This window comes from Nipponia nippon, unplaced genomic scaffold, assembly GCF_047370975.1.
Source record: "Nipponia nippon isolate SJK-2023a ecotype South Korea unplaced genomic scaffold, ASM4737097v1 scaffold_30, whole genome shotgun sequence".
Classification (NCBI taxonomy): Eukaryota; Metazoa; Chordata; class Aves; order Pelecaniformes; family Threskiornithidae; genus Nipponia; species Nipponia nippon.
In genome coordinates, this window is record NW_028262348.1 from 1,948,345 (window position 1) to 1,970,080 (window position 21,736).

Here is a 21,736-nt window from a genome sequence, read left to right on the forward strand (position 1 = left end):
GGCTGCCGTCGGGGCTGCGCTGTGGGGGCGTCCCGGGCGTGAGGGGGGCCGATGGGCTCCTCGGGGTGGGGGGGCTGTGCTGACGGGACGGGACGGGACCTGTGACCACGCAGCTCTGGGAGCAGAAGGAAACACGCCGCTCTGTGGCGTTGCGGCCAGGGGAGGCTGAGGAGGGAGGGCTGCCGGGGTGGGTGTCTGTGAGCGAGTCCCACAGCCCGTGTGTTCAGTGGAGGCAGCCCTGGCGTCCTACCTGGAATTTCCTGGCGGTGAAGCAATTGCGCAGCTGTGTTTAAGTTCCTTTTATGCAACAACAGAGAAGGGATTGTGTTTGTTATATCTGTTAAAGTGACTTTTTCACATGAGGGACCAGTCCTATCGTTGGGATATGAAAACTGTTTCAATCATAACAGTAGAAAGATGTTTGTCATTAAGGAAATGCGCTTCCGTAACCACTGATACGTTCTTAATTTAGTGGATTCCTGGGATGATTCTCCTGAAATAGTAACATCACTTGAATAAACATAAGATCTCCAGGGAAAAAAGAAAAATCGTAATTAATTTGCAAGCGTCTAGATCCTGTTTTATTATAATTCTTTATTGCAGCCTGATGGTTGGCTGTTTGACCTTTGGTAGAAGCCGTGTAGATGGAGAGCACGCTTTCAGACACTTAAAACCCCGCGGTAAGACGAGGGCTGCTGCAGTGGGCAAGGCGGATGGAGCGGGAAAGCAGAGCAACGGGGCTTTCGGGAAGGGGCGGTGGTAAGGTCTGGTCTGTGAGCGAATGATGGTGAAGGGGTTGTATTTTCTTCCTAACAAGGTGTATTTGTGGAAGGAGAAGGAAGAGGTTCTGCCAGATGAAGTCAGCATCTGTGAAAAACGAAGAGGAGCTGAAGGGAAGTGCAAGAGCTCTGTTTGTATAGCCGGCTCTGCTGCCTTGGGGTTATGCTGTTACATGGTGCCGCTCTGGGGGTGGCACAGGCTCGCATTTCGCCTTGGGCCCACAAAACCGATCGCTTTTCTGTTGGCAAGACCAAGGCGCGTGGCGCGGCTGAGTTGCTGTTACAGCAGGGTTGTGAGGTGGCGGGGAGCTGTGTTTGCTGCTGGGGAGTGTGGTTCCTTTTCCCTTTTCCACTTGGAGCAGGGCTTGTGGTGTCAAATTTACTGAGTAGCATGTAGGAATGGTAAGGTGGCCGGGATCTTGGAAGGCTGTTGTGAAATATACCTTGGCAGAAAAACATTGCTCAGTTGTTTATGTTTACTGTATCTTTGCAGTGTAAACTGTTAATAAGTACTTTGGTTTGTTACTATCTTCATTTTTAAATCACAGTTACCTCTTCCAGTAATTTGCTTTCATATTATTTCATTTAATAAATCATTTTAAGAACAGTCTTGCTTCCATACTGAAAGGAGAAGTTATTCCCTGCTGGCGTTGTGTTCTTCTGTCCTCCTCGACCTGATGCACTTTGTACAGGACAGACCTGAAACCACTGCAGCTCACCGTGTGCGTCACCGTGTGCACGCTGAATGAGGCTGGGAACGTTATGTCATGAAGTTCTTGTCCACGTTGGAGGTAGATTTTGCCTTTCTCCACCTGCATCCTTTGGATTCAGGCTTATGAGATATGTCATATCAGACTTAAAAAAGGGATTTGCATGTGACTTTTCTTGGCAACAGGAGATGCAAGAATTATTTTGTATATTATTTAAGTGATGAAACCAAGACTAAGTTCTGTATCCTAAAGCAAATTACGGTGTTGTTTTTATAGTAGGAGCTATGTAAACAAAACTACCCTTGTTTGTAGCAAAAAGAACAAAAAGTAAGCAACAGACACGAATGTTTACAAAGGAGAGAAAACAAAAAAGGATCAGCAAAACAAGAAGCAAACTTCTGTCTAGGATGAGGAAAGAAGCATCAAGTGGTGCTCTCTGAAATAAAAAGAGCTTGTTTTGCTGCAGTAGCCTCAGAAGACAACGTGCAAGCGTTCAGCAGGAGGTGAGAGCAGCCGAGGTGTGCTTCTCCCTCGTTCTCCCTGGCACCTTCACTCTTCTGACAGTCTTGAAAACGCTGTTCAGAGAAGAAAATGCTCGCAGGGCGCAGTACGTAGTAGCGGCAACTCTCAGCACAGCTGCCCCAGGTTAAAAGAAGCTCCTTGCGAGCGCTTCTTCCACCCACGGAGCTCCAAGGGGCTCGTGGAGAGCAACTGAAAACGGGGTTCAGGTCTGCCCTGAACCTGAGCACGGTGGCAGTTGCACTACAGCCTGAGTTACTCTGCTTTAAAGTGGGGCTTCCTTAGGCGGCGTCATCCCAGCAGCTGCGATGCAGCTCCACATTAGTGTGTCGGGAGTCTCACGGGTCCGATTCACCTCCTCTTTAAACGTGGTGTAAATTGGGAGCGACTGCTAGAAGGCACAAAAGATTCCATGTGAAAAATTTCTTCTCACTGAGGTAAGACAGACAGGTATTTGGAGGAACCTAGACATTTTAAAAAGTATTGTGAAGAATGTTTTGATACAGTTGTATGAAACGTTTAACTGCGCAGTACGTCATCGTTATTGTCACTGGGATGATCACGCTCATCCTGACAGCACGTATTTTTTACAAAGGTGTGGGGAAGATAGCGGTGAAGGAACAGCCGGCTCTGCCGCTGGCCCGGTAGCTCTGGATTATTGACCTGTGGCGTGGGAACCCCTCTTGCGCTCACTGGTGTGCACTGTTGCCTTGCAGAAGGGACTTAACCTGAGTTTTTCCAAAGCCTATAGCTTGATTTAGAAAATAGCTTATCACCTTTCAAAATCCGGTCCTAAATCCAATGTTTTGAGGAAGTTTCAACATTTTTCCAAAAGATCCGGCATCCTGGGAGCCTCCTGAGTGCAGAAATGCTACGAAGTTAGCTCTGCAAAAGGAAAAGGGGAAAAATAAAGTGCTGGTAGGCAGTCGCTTTGAGAAAGCTGTTTTCGGGGGGTGGGAGGCAGGGCAGAACGCCTGTAGCCTGACTCGGCTCCCCAGCAAACGTCTCCTGGTGGGTACGCAGCAGGGACGTGCACCATCCGATTTGGACCCTTTGGATCGTATCGCTGTTCAGCTTAGCAAAATGTGAACGATTGCGGCGAGCTGGTGTTCAGCGGAGGGGAGTGGACTCGCTAAGCTGAAAAAGAATATTTGTAGCACAAAATAAAGCTTGGGTTTATATGTGCTAAGGACAGAAAGGCTTGTGGAGGCAGGAAACTTTGGCTTTCAGGTAATGGCCCTAAAGTTGGTGAGTTCTGAGGCAGGGAGGTTCCACTAATTCAGAATCAAAGGCCGCTTTCCAAAGACTCATCCTTCACTTTTCTTTTTCTTATTTTTCCTAGCTGCTGGGGTGGATGGAGGGGAGAAGAGGACACGGAGAACAGCATGAATCGCTGATGAGATGCAGTTTATAAAAGCCGTCAGCTGGGGCCGAAGGCTCTCGGAGCAATGCCGGACTGGCCCGCCTGGTGGCAAACTGCTTTCACTGGAAGCGCCTTTCCGTTTAGGAGGTTTGGGAACAACAAACGTGCTCGCTGGGGCTTCAGGCTGTAATCTCATCTCTCTGTATTTTCAAGTTTTCAGGGACCTGCTCGTCCCTCTCCCATAGCAAGGTTTCCTCCCTCAGATACTCTCTTAACGAACGCGGGGTTCGTGCTGCAGAGACAGCGCCTGTGTCTCAAACTTCACAGAGTTTCTGGGGGGTTCTTCATCTTCTCCCTGCAGTCCTGCAACTGCAGAAATCGATATTCTGCCATCTGTAAATCCTTTGTTCCCCTTTCCACCAGGGCTTTATCGGCTTCCTAAGTGAAGGAGGGAGGGGGGAAGAGGGCGGTGAGAGAGCCATTGTCCCTTCTCTCGGGAATGATCTGGAAGTACTATGCAAATCTTCATTTGAAGACCCTGGGAACTGGGGGAGGGCTTTAGCTGCGAGCTCAGTAGGAGGGGAGCGCTGCATCCCTGCTCATGCACCTCCTGCCTAGCGCAAGTGGCTGGGAAGAGTTTTTGAACTGGCAGAAGAGGCATTTTGTGCTTTGTGCGCGTCTGTGAGGCTTTGCGCTCCTTATGTCTCCCGCTTTGTGCCTTTCCCTGCCTGCTGGTTTTAAATGTTTGTATAAGAATTGGGTGGGGGAGAGATCCAAGAGCTGCGATCAGCAGCGGTGAAGTCGGGAGGGTGCAGGGTGCAGCAGCCCTCCCGGCTCCCCGCCTCGCGCCCTGGAGTCTCCCACCAAGCAGTGGCGCAGCTCCGGCGATGCTAGCACACGGATAGCCCGGCTGCTGGCATAGGCTTAGAGCAGGGATGCGGTTCCAGTAAGCAAACGATTCAGCTGGTCAGGAGTAGTGGAGTCAAATAGTTTGCAGTTCTCAAATTATCACGTTGTAGCCAGGTCTTAAAAAGCCTTCTCTTACGGAGGCAAAGACTCACAGACCAGTACCTGCATTACGGAGCCCTGCGGTCTGTCCTGGCTTGGCTCGGGGCTCTCTGTCACCTGTTTTGTGTTAGGGCAGGGTCACACTAACCGCCAGCTTCCTGGAGACTGCGTAGGGTCCTCCTTGGGCCTCATGGAGGGGGAAATATCCTGGCTGCATGGACAGGCGGGTGAACGGGGCGAGCACAGATTCCTATCTGGGCGTTTCTGTGTCCATAAGCTACTGTAAAGGCAGTCGTAGTCCTTTTGATTTTCTGACCTTCGTGGCATCAGTCCCACTGTTTACTTTACAAACGTTGAGGGGTTTTGTGTTCCAACAAACTGTAAAAATCACTTTTGAGCAATGACAGCCCTGGAAAATGCAACACCCTTCTCTGTCCCAGGCTGCTGAGAAGATGCAGCCTTTTAAAAATCTCACCCTCTGTCAAAGCCGTAGGAACACATGCCCCGACACCTGATCCTGTTACCTCCCACGTTATATCCAAAGCAACGTACAACACTCGCGTTTTGTTCTGCAAGTACTTTACTGCTTTCTAGAGGGAAAGTGCATCCCAAGCATACTCTCATATGCACAACTGGGTCTAAATCTGCTCTCATTTTTTTCACGTGTAACTCTAGGGTGACTCAGCTGACTTGGGTGAACGTCCCCTGGAACCATGCTCGCTGGAAATCCGCCTGGACATGCTCCCTCGCTCCCGTAAGTGCTCCCGACTACCTGTGCACGCTCACGCCTCCATGTAGACGCTTTTCCGAGTACACTTGTTTGCATGCGGGCTGGTGTATGAATGCACGTTCTTCTCAGCCGCTCTTCACATATGCATGCAAACACACACGCATTCTCAAGTGCGCACATCCATTCCCTTTCTCTCGTATACATTTGCGCACATACACAGACCTTTTTGAAAGCTCCTGTTTTCAGAAAGGTTTTATTTATAGGTCCTGCCTGGTTGTGAATGTGAAAGGGAGAAAGCCCCTCAGAGGGTTCCTTTCATGTGTAAATCAGGCTAGGCTGGGAGCATTGGGGTCACAGAGAGGAGGATTTCACTCTTAATTACTCAGAGAGAAAGCAGGCAGGGGACTTTCTCAAACTAATAGGGTTGTTCTCTGCTGGGGAAAGCAGCTTGAGACGCCCAAGTTTCTCTTGCATCAGACGTGGGGCTCTGATTCACAGGCTGCTTCTGCCAGTAGCGAGAGCTGGTGTCTATGTGGCGCTTGTAACAAACAGTTCAGCTTCCAAACCGGCTTACTTATTACAGATGGTTATGTTCATTCTGATAATTGGGTGTTCTTTGGAGACCAGTGGAAGAACTGACCTAGTTTGCTTTATTTTTATGCTGCTTTTATTGAAAAATCATGTTAGTCTGTGCTGCATATATCTGTGACTCCATCTGAGGACCTCAGTGTTCTTCCAGACGTACCTGAAAGCTCCCATCTCTCTGCCAAGTAGAAAAACGTTATTGTGTAGAGATCAGTCCAGTGAGCAGGGCTCTGAACTTGGACTTAAAACCAGCACTGAATTCCCAGTTCAGCCACCAAATGCCTTTGTGACCTTTGACAAGAGACTCATTACCCTGTCCCAGCTGTGAAACAGCCTAATCTTCTCTCTAGAATGGGGCTGTTAAGAACAAAAGTCAATATGGGTGGTGAAACTCTTGGTACTAAGGCTGCGAACGCCAAGGTAAGCGTGGGTGACGAGCATGTCTGAGGAGATGTGTCTTTTTCCTGGAGCATGGTGCAAGCACCTGGATTCCCCTGCTGAAGTAGCATTGTCACCTGTGGATTCCCCTGCTGAAGTAGCGTTGTCACCTTTCATCTATCAACACAAAACTGAATCTGGAAACCTGCTGCGGAGACGGGAACGCCCCAGTCGCAAGCCACGCGGTTCTCTGCAGGATCCACAGGCCTTGCTTGTGCAACCACACGCTAATACGAAGTGCAGCTGCAACGTGCAGCGGTCAGTAGTTGCAGGGAAGAGATCTGCGTTAAGTGCACACGCACGCACAAGCAAGTATATTTTTTAACTTCAGTTGACTCAGTTAAAATTGCCTCCTCTCATCTGCACCTCCTTTTCCTATGGCCTCTGCTTTTCTGGATAGGAAACAATTGCTCTGAGGGCCGAACCTTCCCCTGCCTGTGCGCAAACAGCCCCCTGGCAGCCCTGGTACGGGACTGTCGAGGCTGCGTTAGTTCAGCTTGCCTGGGAAGGCAGAGGTTGTAGTCGGGGAGCACCTGTTTGAGGAAGCTCGCGGGAGCGGTGGGGGCCGTCGGCAGAGGAGGTCAGCAGTCTGAAGTGTCTGCAGAGGTCAGAGAGAAATGAATGGGTCATTTCTTTTGCAAATGAAGAGCTGCAGCCCGGAGCAGCCTTAGCAGAGCCCAGCATGTGGGTCCAGGCTGTTCCTTTTATGAGCTGATGGAAATGGGGCCCAAAAGGACTTCCCTGATGGAGTTCTGTCACAGCCTTTGTTATCTTTGCCTCCCGCAGCAGGGGCTGGGCATAGAATATGGATTGGTGGTGATCCTGGCTACCGGCACAGTCAAGAGGCTGAAGGCTTTATGGCTGCATAGCAAACCTAAGGCTGCAGGGTATCCTTATTGCCATTCCACAAGGAAAATCTTGTTTTGAGATGTAGAACACATGTTTGTTTCTGCTTTAGTGCTCCCTTTTTACCCAACCTACACTAAAATGAGTAAATCCAAGGGCTGCTTTAAAATAACGCACGTAACTGAGTAACAGGGATTAAAAAGCCTGGGTTCTATTCTTCGTTCTGGTGGTGAACTGTCAGTTACTTTGACAAAGCCCTATGAATGCCTTATGCCTCACTTTTTCTCTAAAACACTGAAGAATAGTGGTGTGTTCTTTTTTCTAAAACATTTTGAGGATTTGGGGGACAGAGTGCTTTATATATGCAAAATGTTGCTGTTAGTAGCACCATCTGTCAATGCAACAACTATTTTTGTCTACTTTTTACGCAACAATGTTACTTTTCCGAATTGTTGATTTAGAATTAATTTTGTTATATAAACAATGTCCGTTCTGTCTGGCCATTTGCTCTTTTGCTTCTTTGCAGACCACCGGGGAACTTCTTTTGCTGTGACATTGCAATGGGAGGTGGAGACACCTCGAGGAGAAGGTTGAAACAGGCAACAGCAATTGCAGTCAGTAACATCTGACTTGAGAAAATCTTGCCTCAGCTACAGCTTTGTGTGTGATCCGTGCGTGCCGTCTTTCCTGTGTACAGGTATTTAAAATAAGGCAGGACATGGAAATAAGTGTTTCCCTTGTAGGAGCTGTAGGAACAGCTTCCTATTATTATTGTCTTTTCACAGCCTCAGGTAGAGTAGGGCAGGGTCAGGGTTTCCAGGGGAAGGCAGCTAAGGTTGGAGTAACTGTGCTCAGGGTTTTTCCTCACTGCTGTGATGTTACAGCCATGACAAGCAGCTAGAAGTTCGAACAGTCCTGGGACTGCCAGAACTTGCACTAAAGAGAAAAAGGAACTGAGGTTTAGATTTTATTTTTCAACCCCTGCTATGTGTGAAGGATTGTTTTTTTATGGCGTTTATCTCCATTTTCCTGTAGAAACCTCAGGAGGACTGTCCACCCTTCGAATCTGTTTTGATGTGTTTTAAAGGCATGATAGGGAGCACAGCCACTCTCAGTAGGCTGCAGAAAGAGGACGTAAAATCATCATATGTCTTCGGAGGGGTAAGCGTGTTCTTTATTTCCTAGAAGCGTCAGCCAGGTTTACACCACTTTGTAAGAAGAGCTGCAAGAGAAGATGAATATTTCTGAGGGCTCGGGGACAATTTCATGTTTGGGATAAGGCTGAGGTTAGCCGTGGAGCCTGTGTCCAGGCAGTAATTTGACAGCAGACATGGGCACACAGTAACACAGTCTCTGAAAATCACAGAAGCCTGCTGAGTTATTGTGAGCTGGAGGAGCTTTGCTGTTTGTGGGCACATGGGTCTGCCTGCCCCGCATTGTGCCGACATAACTGAGACATAAAGGAGGCTGGCAAATTGCAGAACACTGATGGAAGGGGGGACAGGGGGCAGACGGAGAAAAGTTAAGAGTTTGTAGACAAAGGGCTCAAGCCTCGTTGTGAATTCCTAGCAGGTAGCTGGGCTTTAAATGAAAGCATTTGTCAAGTAACGTACTGATTTAACGTGGGAATTGGGTAGATATCTGCAAAGGTTTTTGCACCCTATTTGCAGTGTGATTACAGGAGATGTTAACAGAGAAAGTGGTTTTACTTTCTACCAAGGTGTGTATTTGTTCATGTACCTAAACTACGCGGGGCAAGCAGTATAGATGACACCATAGGAAGCGAGACAGGGATGGCACTATGGGGGTACGGCCATATAATGTCCCCACAGATTATGACTGGTTGCAAATAAGGCATATAACTTGCCTTCCTTCTGTTGGTACAGTACCATACTGTGAGCACCATCGTTGGCTTATCCAGGGCCTTGCATCAGCAGCACGTTGCTGTACCTGGCTGACGGTCTGTATCCCCTGTCCCACCTGGGCAATGCACCCTACTCAGCATCTCCATGACGAGGAGCGGCTTTCTTGGACCCTGCATTATCTCCTTTCACTGCGCTGGGGCCTCGGTGTCGTGATGTAGTTGCTTGGTTGTACTCGGCAGTGGCCGTGATCAGGCTGCACGTCCACGCTGTGCCCGTCGCTGAACTGCTGGAACAAATGCGTTCCACAGCGCGCAGCCAGCAGCTCCCCTCTGGTCGGTGTGCGTCCCCTTTTTGTGCCTGCCAGGACGCAGCGAGGGAACAGAACAGGCTCTGCAGGGCAGGTTGGTAGGCATTCCCCCTGCGCTCCCCCCCGTATCCTACCACAGCCCTAGCTGATGCATGGGGTCATAGTATTTTGAGATTGGTGCCTCATTTCAGACTTTTTTTTTTAACTTTCAAAAGCCTGTTCTTGAGCCTCGAACTATTCCCATGCTGGAGCCTTGTGAGTTAATTGCCAAGGACTCACAGGTTGCTGATAGATGTGTGCAGAAAGTAGCTACATGGTTGGCCATTCCTGTAAATCATTGGACTCTTCATAAATTTCATTCCGGGCTTTTCCTTAAAAGCCCTCTCCCAAACTGGACGCAAGACAATGGACACCAGCAGGCACAGCTCCCAGTGACTGGGATATTGTCACATATCCAAAAGCCTGGTGGGAGGAGCAGACATTAGGTCTGAATTCATCCTGGCAGGGAGATTCGGCTGAGAGAGGAGGAAAAGAAGGTCACAGGCAGCTCCAAGGAAACGGCTTTGGTTTAAAATGTTTCATTAGAGTTTTCACACTGGAAATACAAAGTACGGGAATACAATTGCTTGGCAGAGGAACCACATTTAGTAACAGTCCTGTATACACTCAGCACTCTATACAGAAGGAGACAAAATATATCCCTGGCCACCTCAGCAAAATTACGCGTTCCTCTTGTAAATGCGACTCTTTTCCAAAGTAGCTTACATCATCTGGAGATGTTTATCGATACTGATAAAAGATGTTCTTTTTCCAGTAGACCATTGCTCTCTGCTGTAGCCACGCAGCCTTTGCAGGGCAGGCTAGCTCTATCTAAGCAACATATCAGTGTCATCCAGCTGGGAACACTATTGGGATGCTCACCTCGCATCGTTTCCCTTCCCCTCTGTGTCTGTCTCTGATTTTGCCTGTTGTAACTCAATAAGATAATCACGGTCACCCTTTTCCAAAGGGTTAGTCTTCCCCTTGTTGATTTGACAAGCTCCTTTTTTGAAGATAGTTCTTACCTGCCACTTGAGCTGTGTCGCCTCGGGGTGTTTTACCTCCCGGTGCAGGCAGGGTTGGGAGTTTGGACTGGCGGACATACCTGCGAGATCTGCCAGTGCGGGCTTCTGGCGCGCGTCGCCAGTGAGGAGGTAGGAAATGGGATGCCAGTGTGTCTTGCCTGCTTTCTTCTTTTGGGACATAGCTTGACCACAGAACTGGGCAGTTGAAATGTCACAGAGGAGTATGTGGTGTGGATGGATTTTTTATGGGAAGCCAGGATTAGTTTACATTTGTTTTTCTCTGTTTTAAGTTATAGGTGAAAAACTTGGAGGGGCTTTGTCATTACATCCCAGTGGCAGTTTTAAATTTACTCTGGCTTCAAAAGAAGTGTTTCCCAACAGACTGGCAAAATAAAAGTACACATACAGGGTCCTGCAAAGGTCATTCCTGACCAGACCCTGAAACAGCTGAAGTACGGATTGTCAATCTTTCACACTGCCAACCCCCATGGCATGTTTGTACCCAGGTTCTTTTGTCAGCACGTCAAATAATTTTTATGTTCTTCGCTGACTGTGCTGGGCAGTGTGTTGTCAGGGCCCTGGGTGCACCGGCTGACTCTGCAACCTCTTCCCCCTGTCCTACAGGTTTGGCTGCCTGTGTCCAAGGTCTGCCCTGATATGGTGGAGCGCAACCTGGGATCAGAGCGCTGTGAAGAGTGCTGTGTGCCAAAGAGCTGAGAGAAGCCTGCTGGGGCCTCCCCGCTTCCCGTGGGAGCTGCGGCACAGAGCTGCCCTTGTCCTCGGTCCTAGTCTGGGGTAGGCTGTAGGGGTGTCTGTGCCTGGCCGCGGACCGTGCTGACCCTGACTTGCTGACTTGACTTTCTGGCTCGGCCTCAGACCCGGCTCATCCCTGTGGGCTTGTCTGACAGTTGTCGGGCTCCTGGCTAAACGTGGTTACTGTCACCAGACCTGCTCCGCTCTTCTGTCTTGGCCCGTGTGGCACTGTGCCCCTTTACGCTGCGGTCCTGTCCCTGCCAGCCTTTGCTCCTGGTGCTCCCCAGGCTCCCCTGCGGCTGCTGCGCTGCCCTGCTCCCGGCGTTGGCCACAGCCCTCTAGACACTGCATCTCCGCCTGTCTGAGACATCAGAGAGTAACCAGGCAGTGATACGGGAGACACTGTGGGATCGTGCTGGTTTATTGCTACGACAGATAAGGAAGATGTGGCGTTAGCTTTGCCTCCCTTCGCTTCCAACTTCTGAAAAGCCAAACCGAAAACCGGCTCTATTGGCAAGAGCTCGGACCGCTAAGGAAAGAGCCGGCAGGAGGAGCTCTCTAGACATTTCGCTGGATCATTTTCGGACAGTCATAGCCGCGTGTTTCAAGGGCATCACTTCAGATCTGCTTTCTTGGGACTTCCTTGCAGACAACCCAGCAGCAGCAGAAGACAGAGGCAACTTCGTGGCACTGCAACTGAGCAGCTCCAGTGATTTTTTTTTTTTTTTTTCTCTGAGACTTCTGCGGTTCCTTCTCCCACCTTGATGTCTTTCTCTGTCATTGTATCAGAAACTTAGCGTTCCTGAAGATGTTAGGGATTCTTTTTGGTCCCTGGAAAGGGCCAAGTGTTTTGTCTTCCAAGAAAGCTAGTGTAAGATTTTATGGACAGCATCCTAACCACAAAGTAAAGAATTCCAAAACAATGCTTATCTTTGCATGGAAAGATATCCTCCTGGATTCCTCACGACCTCCGAGGGGACCTGTAAGCAAAGCAGCTCTGAAATGTATCAGTACCACTCTGAATATTGGCTTGACAAAGTTATTCAGCTAGTTCTGCCTCCTTGCCTACAGTTCATCTCTTTCTTCTGTCGGAAGCAGGTACGGAGGACAGCAGTCACGCTTTGCACAGCGCTGTGTTCTCGTTAGTTAGGTGCAAAGTACCACCCTGCTTCTTAAGGCCTGCAGCCCTAAATTGCCTGGGCCCTGCGGCCGTGCCTCTGCACCACCTTTAAAAAAAGTGTTAAGATTTTGGTTTGTTTTTTTTTTAATGTGGTGAATTGAATTCTCTACTTTTGTAAATCTGGCCCTTATTTAGTTATCTAAATGGCAACTACATGCCTTCTGGTCTTGAATGTTGCTGTAATAATTATTTTGATTCTGAATGTGTCAGAAACTATTCTAATGCATATCAGTGTAAATTAAGTCAATAGAGATTCTTCAAATTTATCCTGGTGTTCAAGAGAATGGAATTCATGCACTTCAATTTACAGCTTATTAAGTGATCAGAATTAATGAACTTGCAACAACCTTTTCTGTTCTTGTTTACACGTTTTCTTTCTATTCACTCATAATGTACATGATTTAGAAAAAGCAGAGAGTTGAAAAGGCAGCGTGTGGGTCAGATATGTCCCACGGAGCACAGCATTGTGCTTCAGGCTTTAATCATATTTGCAAAGCCGCTATGTAGAAATGGCACCTTCTGACTCCGTTGATGCACGGAAACCCAGCTCGATTTTCAGAACCCTCTCTGCATTCTGAAAGCTAGAAAAATATTTGTACTGAGGAACGGGGCAGGTGTTCTTCGGAGTCACTGGAGTTTAACAGATGCAGAACAATTCCTCCTTTTTTTTTTTCCCCCAAAAGTCATTTTTTTCAGTGTAGTACCATATTCCAGTCTGGCGGTTGGGAATAATGCAAGCCATTGGATCCACCTTTCCTTTTATTTTGAGATTTGGAAGTCACTTGGGTTTATGTCAGGTTTTCTTGGTGACATCCCTCTTTTTCCCAAGACCAACTGCGGGTTATCCTACTGTGGTTCATTCAGTTCAGGGCTGGAATGACAAAAGGTTCCCTTTGATTTTCATAATGTTTAAGGCTAAACTTGTGAGGCTGCACGCTCATCTGGACATCGTTCCTCTCTGACTTCATGGAACGGTACAACTTCTAAATGCTCCATCTGATCAATTGCAAAAATTTCAGAGACTTCCTATTATTACTGGGAGAGAGAGAGAGATTTGTGAAAATACTAGGAAATAAAAAAGGGAAAAATAGGGGAGCAGCAGTAATTTAGATACTGCTGCGTTTGTAGATGAAGCAACTGGGTGATAGCTCTCGCGTGCCAATAAGTTTATCTCATCTCTGTCTATCACTCTAGAAAAGTTATCGTGTGAGCACACTGAAAGATCTGTCACCAGATAAATACAGGGCTTGTATGCAACCTCTGCAGAACTGGAGGAGAATGGAGATCCAAAGTTAGAAGGGAAAAGGAAGGGGGACACAGAGCAAGCCCGATGTGAGGGGGTTAAGGGTACCCCACTACAGCAGTAGTGTGGATGTGCATAAAACCCTGATAGTGACACTGAGAGGACCCATTTACTCAGGGAGAGGAGGTAGATGGGGCATTAAAATGCTATTGTAGGAGAGAACGAGGGATTCCTGAAGAGGAAAATGTTGGAATCACAGCAACCGTAGGTAGGCAGCCTGCTTGGGGGCACACACATGCCCCAGGCATTGGAGGGGGAGCTGATAGGCTTGGAAAGGTGGCATATGAGGCATTTGTGCAGGGGGGGAGCGCGGCTTATGGAGTAAATCCCTGTATGAGAGCAAAATCTTCAAAGGAACGGCTGTAGGTGGTGAACTGCCCTCAAGAAATGAGAAATAGAGGGCGGGCCAGCCATCTCACGCTGAGCAGCTATGCTGACAGAGCTGCTGAGAGCGAGGGGGGCCAAGGCAGCAAATGGGACAGGTTGTTTCAAACCCTGTGGGCTGATTCTGGCTGATGTCCGACTTGCTGAAAACCAGAGAAACTGGTTAGTAACTCAGGCGGGCTAGAGTGGAGCCCAGGGCTGGACAGATCTCCGAGCAGAGCCACACAAGCAGCTAACTGTGAACTTGGTCCCTGCGGAGCGGCTGAAACTGCCGGCCTGGGTGCTCCGCTCCGTGCTGGTGGGGAGGTGGTGCACCTCAGGGGCTGCCCGTGACAGTACCGTGCCGAGGCAGGTAGTCTCTGGAAGGTGGGGTATGGCAAGTTCCTAGCTCTTTTTACCTCTTTTTGCTTAGGTACTTGCATACCAATGTTACAAGACGAGAAAGACCCTCAGAGGAAAGAGTAGTGAAGTGATGCCAGGCTCACTCTGAGGATTTGTGAAAACGGAGAGAGGATAGCCCGTGGTTGCCTTTGAGGAAGGCAGAGCATGCTGGATTCATAGGACTCAGCTTTAACTACCACTGACTTAAAATTCTGATGGAAAACCAAATATGCCTTAATATAAGTTTCAAGTACTGTTCTGTTTTCTGAAGTTGTTACCTTTTTTCCTCTTTCTTTCTTAGCGCTGAGTGTTCAAGCCCACAAAGCAATATCTTAACAACACTGCTAGTATTTCCAAGTTTTGTTTCTTTAAGAAGTTCATAAAACTTGTCACAATACCCCAGTAAAGCTCTTTCTGCTGCGCTATCTAATCCAAAGTAGTTTATATCAGATTTACGTTCTGGCAGCTCTGTGATAAACTTGGACTCTACCACGTTACAAACACAAAAGATTACTTAAAGTTGTTGTTACTGAATTTGAAGGACTCTTTTGTTTCGTGCAGTCCTGTACCCTCGTACCAGGGTTGTGGTCTCCATGGCGCTGCAGCTCATACATTTACAAACTTAGGCAGCCTGGGATGAAGGCACTTCCACCAGCGAAAATTTAATATGTTGGTAGATTTAACCTCTTCTTTGAGTTAAAATTGTGGATGTCTAAAGCACAGTAGAAGACACAAAGCATTGGAGAATTCCGTGAGGGCTGGTATTTTGACCAAAGGGTCCTTGAGATGTAAATGCTAGGTTTTTCTTCTCTCATGTAGGTCCCCTTAAACCTGATGACTCAATTCATAAGGCTCCCCTGAAACCCTGGATCAACCTTGTGAAATTCATAGAAAAAGATAATTATGCAGAAAATTATCAGACTCTTGATTTCCCCCTCCCCGGTGTCAGGCCTTGCAAACTTGAGCCTGAAAACATAAAAGACTGAAACTATGATGTCAGTCACACCCTCAACACAAAGATTATAGGTGTAACCAGAGGAGGAATTCATCGCAAAATCTCTCTGATCTGAAATCAAGCAGAACTCTGGAAACAGCTGCCAAATACCCAAGGCCAGAGACCTCTCATCCTGGGGCCAGTTCTCATGTTATCCGGTGCTCTAAAGCTTGTTCTAGCCCCCGTGTATGGGAAGAGGGAAGATTACTGACATCCATTGCAGGAGCTGAAATGTTTTATTTGTTTTTTTGTTAAAATGAATCTACGTTTGGCTGAAGGAATAGTATTTTTTCTTACTATGACTCCAGGAGAAAAACATATTTACTCTCTCCGGACTTCCAAGCGAGAAGTTCACCTTACAACATCAGGTGTACCCTTGGGGTTGCAACTCATCATTAGCGACTGCCATCATTAGTAGTACAATGGTCAGTACTGTCTAATTGGCCCTGGGGCGAAAGACCAGTTTAATCATTAATGAATTCATCTTTAAGTTACTTGTCTTGAAAAGGTTATATATTACTTGTGTGGGCCCATGCAGCCCGGTCTCTATATTGTTTCTGTACTCATGTCCGTCACCATCTGTTTTGCACGTTCATTGTCTGATTCTGCCGACATCCGTAAAGCATTCCCTGAATTTGGGGGGTTTCTTCTAATGTAATACCCCAAACGCGTCACTCCCTCGCTCGGTGCGACTCTGGTGGAGGGTCCCTCCGCGTCGCTCCAAGACCTGTCGGCAGTCCGGGGTGCAAAGGGTCCCCCGAACAGGGACAGGCAGAGGATACAGTGAACTTCTCGGCTGGCTTCGTTTCCAGCCCCACGCTCTGTACTGTTGTGTTCTGCTGTGAGCATCCTTCAGTTCTTCTTCCCTTTGGGTCTTTAATGCTAGCAGATGGAAATCCAGCTCAACTTTCAAAAACTCTGAATAATTTATTAAGAACAAAATTGTTGGGTCTGAGAGCTGGTTCCTTCTCTCTCTCTTTCTCCTTTTCTCTCTGCAAACTGCCTTTCAGAGGCAAAGTTTCTAATTACAGGTCAGGGAGGCAGGTTTAATCACACAGCAGAGCCCTTGATGCAGCATTAGAGAGTGTTATTTATACACCTGAATTAATAGGGATGCAGCATTTCAGTTGAGAAGAATAAAGTGGTTTTCAATTTCACTCTTTTTATGTGAAACAAACCACATCAGATTCACTGGGCTTTTTGACCTAAATTATTAGGATTCTGAGTAACTAACAAATAACTGCTGTGCAGAGCTAGAGCAAAAAGAAGCAAGAATAGACAGAGAGCTGCTCACGTAGCAGGGGGACAACAGAAGCGGGATGTGTCAGGAGTCAGGAGGGGGTAGAATGAGGAAGCCATTGGGAAAACTGAACAGGGTAAAAATGCACATACGCAACTGTCGGCCCCAAGGAAGACTTTTGCAGAGTGGTGGCATCCAGAGAAACTGGAGGGCAGTCTGCAGCGTGTAGGCATGTACCCAGGCACCTCAAAATATTGTTGTTCAGTTAAGGCCAAGAATAGGAGAGGGGGAGATGAAACCTGAAGCGTGTGAGGAGTCCCTTCTACTCCGTGCTGCAGGGAATGGGATCCCTGCACCGTCAGCCCTTGGAGTCACCGTCAGCTTTTACTGGCGGTGTTGGTGCTGTAGCACTGAAAAGAAGTGGGCAGTCCTGGACGGGATTGTTCCTGCAGTGTTGTGAGCTCCAATGTGACTTATTTACAGCAGCGCAGAGATGAATTTTCTCTGCTATTTTGGATATGAAACTCACAGTCCCTGTGGACTTTCATCCAGTTTTATCTCTGTCTCTAACTTGTGTCATTTGGCTTCGTGTTTGGTTTTTGCTTGGCTGCTTGGAAAGTCTGTGAAAATTTCTAGAAGCTTTTTGGACTTTTTTCCGGGTTAAAAAATGGGAGACCTGTGCCTATGCATTCTCTAAGTTGTGGAATACACTGAGTTGACCGAGATCCTGATGCTCGGAGTCCTTGTTCGGGCTCTGCGATAGGTTTATGTGCCTCCCGCCAGGCAGATGTGTTGCGCCACATGATGGGAAAGGCCCCCCAACACTAGGCTTTTCCTTCTAGCTGCAGTTCTCCTGGTTGTGGTTCATGGATAAGACAGCTTTCCCACAGTGTGCCCAGGTACCTGGCAAAGCTATGAAGCTCACCGTGACCTGCCAAACCAACGTATCTGCCACGTGAAAATCCCGAAGCGACAGAGAGAGAGGGATGCTGTGCTTTAAAATAGCTAAAATGCAGGTTCTGTGGGTAGGGAGCAAAGCAGAGCAGCCAGAATACCGGGTCTTATGCTCAGTATGTGAGACTTGGCATGGCCTTGAGCTCCTAGAAGCCGTATTTTGCTGTGAGTGGTAGATTTCTAGAAGCTGTACTCAGCAGTCTCTAAGCTAAGCTAAGAGACAGAAGAATGCAATGCAGTCAGTACCTATATGAGATATTACTTAAGTAAAAAAAGGTTATCTTCTTCTGTAAATTTACTTTCAATCCCAAGATATTTTTTTTGTTTAGATTACCTATGCTGCGAACCTTGTTCTGATGTATGTCTGCAAATCATTACCACGTTGCTGGAGCAGTATGTGCAGGGCATAGAAACTGATTCAGCCGGTACAGAGTGTCACGGTGCTCCGGCCACTGGATCTGTCAGGCTGGGTCTCCAGCGGCGCATCAGGATCCAAAACTGGGTTGCGAGCTGGATGGAAACTCCGTTGCCGAAAAGAGGCCACGAGCCTGAGAGAGCAAGCGGAAGAGAGTCTTCAGCAGAGAAAGCTGGAAAAGACTGCTCCCCAGGACGCAGCCCTTCTCTGCTTCCCAGGCTTCGCGTTGCCAACAGGAGGTTTTCTACCAGGCTGCAAGGGAGGAGGATGCGAGGTCTGTGTGCGCTCTGCCTGTGACATCCCTGTTATTACTGTCACATGCAGATGGCTGACACCCGCCGTGACAGAGGCAACCGAGGGTTTGGTGTTGTGCTGTACCAGAGAACTTGTCGGGTATGTGATAGTCAGGCTGCCTTTCCCGTGGGAGGAGATTGAGAGAGCACTGTTGCTTTTTGGTATATATGTGGTTTTCTCCTCCAAAAATAGCTATCTGTCGAAGTGGGAGGATTTCAGAGATGGGAGAGGATTAGCAGTGATGACATGGATGGTCATATTTCAGGGCAAACACCTGTAAATCAGTCTAAGCCTGTAAGTAGCAACCTATTAAACTGAGCTCACCTCAGCAGCACTCGCCCTGTGCCTGCTGAGGAGGGCTGGAGCCAGCTACCCAGCTACCCAGCGCGCGGGCTGCCGCTGGTGCTACGAGCTCAGCCTCCTCCCATCTTCTGTGCCAGTGCCAATGGAGCAACTGTGGATGTTTACAGCTGACAAGACAAAACACATGAAAGAGGTGATGACATCTTTTTAATAAGTCCTCTGCATTTCTACTTCTATCTTATCCCATTTCTGACCCTTCTTGAGTTCTGAACTGCTTTTCCTTCTTGTTTTGTTTTTTGGGGGCTTTTCAGTAGAGAAATTCTTTTTAACACAACAGATCAGATTAAGTCTTCCAGCGCTGCCCCTTCCGCTCAGCAGAAGAGCTGCTAGCAGGGATGTGTTGCCTGGTTTTCTAGAGGTGAAGCACACAGCTGTCCTGGCATCCTCTGCCCTTTCCAACCTGCAGGCACGCGGTGAGAAATCAGGCTATTAACTTCAATCTTCTGTTATTGCCACTGGCTCCTCCTCTTTCAAAAAGGACTCTGCCATGTGGAATTTCTGGATGAACTCCCGTTTAATTAACTTTGCATAACAAAGTGTTTGGAAAACATTTCCTGTAGATACATGGCTTAACCACAAAGTATTAATGATTGTTAAGTGACGTTGTGAACAAACGCTCTGTACCTGTGACCTGGTGGTGAAAATGTTATAGGCTCCCACAGCTCAATCCACTTCTCCCATCAGCTTCCAGAGGGATTTCTGACGTTACAGTATTTTTGTGCCTGGGTTCCCCTGTTCCATTGTCCTGGGTTTCTAGAAAAATAATATCAACCTCACCGAGGCTCTGAAGACATACGAGATCTTTGGCTACTTTGTGCGTGCAACTGAGATTGCATAAGGAAAGCATCCTTATATTTTCTGATATTTAATTTTTCTGTTAGCCTCTCTCCCTTTTATATAACTTACGTATATATATACTTACTCTTATATAACTTGCTTTATATAACTTAACTTATAATTTTCAGTGAATATTGCTGTGAAAGAAGACCCAGTCATTTCAAATATTAGGCTTTAATAGTAGTTTATAAGTTTTCTTCCTTTTTAAAGGAAGCCAGCAAAGTTTCATCATTCTTATTAGCTTGTCACCAGTGGATTGGAGTGTAGGTTTATATAACGTTTTCTTTGTTACAGGGGTTGGTAGTAGATACTTAGTAGTATAAGAAGATGTACGACAGAGAGTCACTTGGTTTTTTACCTGCGAGAGAATTTTCTTCTGTAGGTGGGGCAGCGACTATCTAGCGGGAGCCGAGCCCTGAGCTCAGCATGTGAGCTGGTCCCAGAGGCTCTAATAAGCCACTGCTTCCAGTAGGACTCCATCCTTCCTTCGAGCTAAGCGTGTGTTTACGTGGTCTACTAACTGCAGATCTGAGATCTGCTAAACCCGTTAAACTGTCTCCCATTTAATGTACCTGGCTGTTCCAATGAATGATATAAATGCCTTTCTGTCACGTCACTGCTAAGACGGAGGTGCCTAACTGGGCAATATCTGACCTTGTTTGGAGCACAGCAGTGCCTTTCGGTCTGCCGGAGAGGAGCGGGCTGTGTGTAGTATCTGTACGGTACGGGGCACGCAGTGCAGCTCTGGGTAACGCAGGCACGCTTCTGGTGCTCAGCTGCCCCCTCTCTCCCTTACGTTTGTTTTCTTGAAGCACCAAGCCTGGCTCACCTGATCGTGGCAGTCGAGAACTTCGCCAAATTCTGGAGCTATTTTATTTTCTCAGATGTTCTCATGATCCTGCAGACATTGCAGGTGATCTCTTTGCCTTTACTTCAGGCTGGCTGCTGTCTCTGGCCACCCTGCCAGGTAAACACGGTGGGCATCAAAGTCCAGGATAATGTGTTGTGAACAATGAAGAGCTGCTGCTTTCCGCTGTCACTTTGTATTTGCAAATAGCAAGTTGTATTGTGAAGACTGAGAAATATGCCTAAGAGGTCCAGGGAGAGACGAGAGTTCTAGGTAGGCAATACAGATCTCCGCACATCTTCACACTGGTGCTGTCGCTGCCCTGCCTTTGAGCGTGGGGATTCCAGTGATGCCGATGCTGGATTTTCCAGAAAGGACTGGGAATAAAGAAATGGGACACGTTCGACAAGGCAGGTGCATTTCTACCGTTTCTGTATGAGCTCAGTAAGATTACTGCTGCAGATCTAAAAGGTTCTTAAGAGTCACCACTTCTCCAGGTCACTTACATACACTGCTCTCCCAAGAAAAAAAATTTGGCATTCAAAACAATTAGCATCCAAAGAAATCAAAGTGAGTGTCATCAGCCCTGGTTTACAGATGCAGAAACTAAGATTTCAGCAAGGATTTACACAAGTGAGAGAAAAATATGAGTCAAATCTTGTATAAGGATGCTCGTGTAAATACGTGTCCTGTATTTTCACTAATAAGTGTTCAGAGTTCCTTCTGGCTTTGGCGTTTGGGAATTACTGGGAACGATCGAGCAGTCGGTGTGCCTCTGAGATGCTGCATTCATCACTTCGGGATTGTGCTGATAGCCGCTTTCCTTGCTGAAACACCTCGCCCTCGTTTCGTTCCAGGAACTACGGGTGTTAATTTCTTAAGAAACTTTTGTTAATTGTAATGTAAGCAGTTTGGGGGGAGGGGAAGAATCAGCTCTATCAGAAAGAAGATCCAGTGCTGCATGTACAGAACAATAAAGATCTGGCTGTGGCAAAAGCCTGCTCCCAAATTTTCTTGAGTGCTTTTGGGAAACACTGCACCTCTGTGGGAAGCACGCTTGGCCTGGGCGAGTTGCTGGCATACAGCTGTCAGATAAAAAATGCAGTCTGTGCCGCTGCCTGAGTGAAGAACATTTCATTTTCTAGTAGGCATAAAGAGTTGCCAGTGTCATTGAAATTTCCTAGCTCTGAATAGTTGCTGTAAATTTCATCTGGGCAATATCCCCAATTGTGTTAGATATAATTACATTCAAAGTTCTTTTTAATCATTTATTTGGAACGTGTCCCAAGATTCAGCAGTTTTGGATTGGGACAGAAATTGAATTATTTATTATCAATTAGAGGTTGTCAGAGCCTTTGACACCACGTTGAGCTGGCATTGTTTGGTATCTGTATTAATGATCGTATAGATAAAAGCATGAAATTATTGGTTAGGAAGCTTTTATTCTAGGCTGAGAAGGCTAGTTTGCATACTTGGCTGGATGCTTCCCTACGCTCACTGTCATTATGGCTCTGTTTAATCAAGTCAACGTTGCCTGTGGAATCGCTTGCCCATAAATTGATGAATTGAGTGTAAGA

The 21,736-nt window shown here is 47.4% G+C and overlaps 1 long non-coding RNA gene across 8 annotated transcripts; it reads left to right on the forward strand.

The window, feature by feature from the left end:
• Positions 1–57: 57 nt before the first annotated feature.
• LOC148054394 (uncharacterized) lies at positions 58–21,415 on the forward strand. 8 transcript variants are annotated; one of them, XR_015707191.1, is made up of 9 exons: positions 58–2,445; positions 3,351–3,518; positions 5,055–5,133; positions 6,165–6,440; positions 7,505–7,675; positions 8,014–8,139; positions 8,865–9,244; positions 10,839–12,065; positions 17,733–21,415. It is a non-coding gene; the product is annotated as an uncharacterized LOC148054394 (long non-coding RNA). The 8 variants fall into 8 exon arrangements; XR_015707197.1 differs by lacking the exon at positions 8,865–9,244 and having other exon boundaries at positions 58–680; positions 818–2,445; positions 17,733–21,409; XR_015707193.1 differs by lacking the exon at positions 8,865–9,244 and having other exon boundaries at positions 59–1,570; positions 1,766–2,445; positions 17,733–21,412.
• Positions 21,416–21,736: the final 321 nt, after the last annotated feature.